The sequence below is a fragment of the Plectrocnemia conspersa genome, unplaced genomic scaffold (assembly GCF_051122295.1).
Source record: "Plectrocnemia conspersa isolate PC_06_02 unplaced genomic scaffold, ASM5112229v1 ptg000001l, whole genome shotgun sequence".
In the NCBI taxonomy this organism is placed as follows: Eukaryota; Metazoa; Arthropoda; class Insecta; order Trichoptera; family Polycentropodidae; genus Plectrocnemia; species Plectrocnemia conspersa.
The window spans coordinates 13426478-13431622 of record NW_028277165.1 but is presented as its reverse complement, the minus strand read 5'-3'; positions in this window follow the sequence as shown (position 1 = coordinate 13431622).

Genomic DNA, 5145 nt, shown 5'->3' with positions numbered 1-5145 from the left:
ATCGCCCTTTTTAAAATATTATTTTTTGTATCTATTCTTTTAGATTTAAAATATATATATATATATATATATATATATATATATATATATATATATATATATATATATATATATATATATATATATATATATATATATATATATATATCTAAATTTCTTGTACCAAAAATTAAACAAATTTTAAATTATCTTTTAATTCGTGTATTTTAGGCTAATTGACGTTTTAATTGTATATTATTGCCTGATTAAATCTAATCTCTCAATTTGTTTTGTAAAAATCGAACCTTTTCTTACCATTTTTACAATAAATGTATAAAATATTATATTTCCAGGTAAGTTCAAATTTTACAATAATATCTAATGTGCAATAGGTTGTGAAAAATATACAATATTATACTATTAGACATTATAATATTTAACTGTATTGCCTATTTGTAATATGTATTTCATAAAACGTCATTTAACCAGTTTTAATATTATTTAAACATTTATTTGTAGTTATAAAAAACATTGTTGAGTGCAAGATAACCGTGAGTTTGGGTTGTGCGTAAAACATTAATAAAATAATGTACAATTAAAGATATGAAGATAACAATAATTTGTGTTCTCAATAATAATGATGCTGCGATTTTTCAAGTGAATTTTCACACTTCGCAACATTACAACATAACCTTACTGTAAAAATATACTACAATATTCGCAATAAATTTGCATATAAAATCATAAACATCGACGTGGAAATAATTTCGACTGGACATATTTTGTATAATAAAATTAAATGTGAAATAATAATAATGAATAATATATTAAACGTGTATGATTTTTCGGGAATATTAAGTTAAATGTTAAAACTGACTCGAGTATACGGAAACACAATAAATAATATATAGAAAATGTTCTAATGTTTAAGTAAGATTTAGTCTAGTCCGTAACATTTTAAACTATTAATGTGATTTTACCAATTAATATACATAAATATATATACATAGTAAAGAAAACTAAACAATTATATAAGCGACGGGGTAATAGATATTATTCAAAGTGCATATGATGTAATTTTATATGCGCTTTTGTAACTATTTTTGAGTACATTTATCATTATTATACTTTTCTGTCTGTCTGTTAACGTTCATATTTAAATATGAAACACTTAACTTTACTATATTATGATAATACGACTTTGTATACGATCTCGCATTGACGAAATAAATTATTTTTATGAACGTACTGAAAATTTTTGTAATAAAAAATAAATAATACAGCTATGTCGCAAAGAGCCTAATACAACATGTATACTGTTCATATTGCATTATTATATTTTATTATGTTTTTTTCAATCTATGATGTGCGTACGAAAGTTATTTGATGTGTCCTAAATAAATCAATAATTGAATCTGTATACAAATAATAAATATATATGTATAATATTAATATTAGTATATTGAAGAAAAAAATGTAAAGCAATTTTATGTGTACGTAATAATAAAAAAAACAATGTTCATCTCGTGTTTTAATTTTTTTACAATTTTAATATTTAAATGGCTTTTAAAATACAAATAATATCACATTTAGACTATTCTACTTGAGATTTGGTAAAAAATATATATTCAAGTCATAAGCCATTTTCAACAAAGATTTGAACCAATTTTTAAAAATATATTTTTAAAGCTTAGTAGCGACATCTGAATTTTTTTATATAAACGATTATGTGTAAACACATATTGAGCGTAATAATAATTTAGCTTGGACTTAAACCAAAATATTTATTTGTTATTTAAACCAAATGAGCAGCTTTATATCTTAAAAGCTATGTTGTTTTATTTATTTTTCTTTTCCTCAATAGATTAACGATATAGTATTTATTAATAAAACATATTATATATAAACGTTTTAATATAAAAATGGTAGATTAAAAAATAATAATAAAAAAACTTCAATCGAATATATGACAGAAATTTATATTGTCTTTCTTTATCAAAAATATTTTTTTAATATTATTTTAAAAATAGATCTATTGTAACATACACATCCATACAAAATACTTACATGAGAAATCGTTTTCCGAATTTGATTTAAACAACTTCCATTCGGATATTATGAGAGAAGTGTGTATAATTATTTATTTAATACAATTATAGAAACTCATCATGCTGCATAATAGCAAATGTTCATTTTAGTCGTTCGCCTTATTGAAATCTAGCTTTTAATATACATTCGTATGGTCTGCGTTAATTGAAGTTCCCAATAGGATTTGAAAGCAAAGCATGAAAAAATAAATAATAAAAAAAGTTTTCCGAAGCAATTTCTTTGCAATTTACATAGATCGTTTGGATTCCGTAGCGGACAGCGTCTACAGCGTAGTCGAGCCTTACTAATCTAATTGCAACGACTCTTAACAGAAAATTAACGACGAGCGCTAATTGAAGTTCGCAGCCTTTAAAAATGGCGGCGCTTTCATTTACGAGCTACAGGTAAATTTCGAAAAAAAAATTATTTGAAAAAATATTTATTTATCAAGATGAAACACTATAATTTGTTTTATATATTTATTTGAGTAATTCGTATTGTATTTAGCTATTGCTTTTTTATTCTGTCGCTATTCCTATATATATTATTTATATTAAACATATAAATATTGTCTGCGCCGTCTCTTCGACGATGACGCAGTTGTAAAATCGCAACTTCGCCACAGACGATTACCTTAACATCGGAGGTCGAATCGTTGGCAAAAAAGAAAGAGATAGAAAATGTGTGATACGCGATCCCTCCCATCTTCCAAAGCTATGTAACACTTTGATATCAAAGTATAAGAATGGTTGGAAAAAAATATTGTAAATATCCACTACGTGTGTAAATTCATTGAAATAAAATACAATAAATAAATGTAAGTATGTATTTTTTATATAACTTTTGTTTTTTATTGTAATTTCCCTGAATTTTATTTTTCATATAATATAATTTTTGGTTACTCTACAAGCTCAACAGAAATGCTTTTTGAAAATATCCGCCTATATATTTTCTAAAAAGACGAACTTATTTTTTTTAGCCCCTTGGATAATAATTAATGAGATATCGTCGAGTACAACCTATCTGTAGATGGTAACAGAAAACTAACATTACATTATTTTCCAATGAAAATCTTTAATAAAAAAAAACATACATTTTGCACAAGTTTTTCAAATACATTTTTGCTTTAAATATATTTATTAAGACTTACTTATTCTTAATATTTAGCACCTATGTTTAGTGAAGCATATTTCGTGGACTATTTGGGTAAAAATATATCTGAATGAAGATACAAATAGTAGAAAAAATTCGTGTATGCAATAGCAGTTTTTGTTTTCACTTCGCCAGTTATCCCTATCATAAAAAATGGGCCAACAGGCAATTCTCTGTTACATAACAGAATTACTGGAAACTGCTAGGTACCGTTAGACTCGCCTGAAGTAGAGCAAATGTATTCCTTTTATGTTGACACGTCGTGCATATCGTACAAAAATATCGAATATGTTAAAAAAAAATTAATTTTGCTAATATATGAGCTGGTGGGATTTTTGGAATTGCTGGTCGGCTTTCTTAGCCTAAAAATAATAATATTATTTTACATTGATATCCTATCCCGATAAAACTATTTAGGTTAATTCCCTACAATGAGCATTATATCATTCTCTAATTTTGCTTTCAAGCAATATAAGCATCGTCGTTTTCGTAGTTTTAAGCCGTGTAGTGAAATATGACGTGAACAAATAAGATATACGGATTTTAAAAAAATATTTTTGTTACTAATACGTTTTAGTAAGAAAATTTAAAAAATTGTTTTTCTACATGTGTAAAGATGGATTTAAAACTTATCTACAAAAACTTTCTTTTAAATCATCATTTATTTTATAAAAAGTCTTCCTTTTAAAAGTAGTTTATAGGAGTATTATGTATAATATATTAAACTTATAATGATATTTATTTTTTATATGCGAAATGCAGTGTAATTTTGGAATTTAATTTTTAAAAAGCACTAAATTTTTATACAATATATTTTTTTAAGCAATTATTAGACTGATAATTTTGAATAAATTTTCACTTTAAAACGTAGAAGTTGAAATAATTTAAAAAAATATATTTTAATATATACGTTGTAATTTCGTTTCCCCGTTTCCACTCCACCCGCTGAGCATCACAACGGAAAACGTAGCTAATGAAAATGATGTCTGAAAAATTAAAAGCTGAAATGAGTTGTCGCTGCCGTAGTTCCTTATTAATCTGCGAGATTTGCTCTTACCAACTACCGGTGGAATATTGCTTCATAATTCAACCCATTTCTGAGACAATTTTAAAGATAACTTTGTACATGCATATGCACGTTTACACAAAAATAGAATATCTATTGAAACCCTGTATTATTTATAAATGTTACGTAATATAATAAAATATACTTGTACTTGTGTATGTGTGTTTTTTTTATTATGCGACAAATTCATTTAGAACATATTTCGTACATTTTATGTAAGCCTTTGAAGCGTGTGTTTTAGGCTTTGTGTATAGCAACAAAGGCCGCGTAAGTCCATAGCGAATCAAAAACGCGTGTAAATGGTTTCGCACCCCAAAATAAGTCTGTAATTTGAGGGTAGTTTGTGAAGACGCTCGCAGGGGTTTCAAAGGTTATATTAATATTGTAATTCACAACAATATTTAAATAAAAATAATGAATCTGCTTCTTAATAAATACTATTTATCTATTGGGATAACAATAACGATATGTTACAATAATTTTGCAACAAATAAGAGATCGATCTATAAGATCGATCAGATAACTTATCGCTTTTATTTTATATAAGCAATAGGTTATTAAGGATTTTGTAATAAATCTTTGCCAAAGTGATTTTTAATATTTATGATTTGACAATATAAAAATATACCTAAACAATAAAATTAAAAATCTTTTTTTTTATTTACATCAGCTCAAAGATTTTAATACTATTTTTTTTCTTTATAAATTTAAGATTTTAATATGAATACATTAAATAATAAAAAAGAGTGTATTCCTTCAGCAAAATAAATCTGATATTGTTTTTTTTACGATCTGTAAACAATAAAATGTTGAAATTATTTCTCTTGAAAAAAAAATTGTTTACACTTTATATGCTTAAA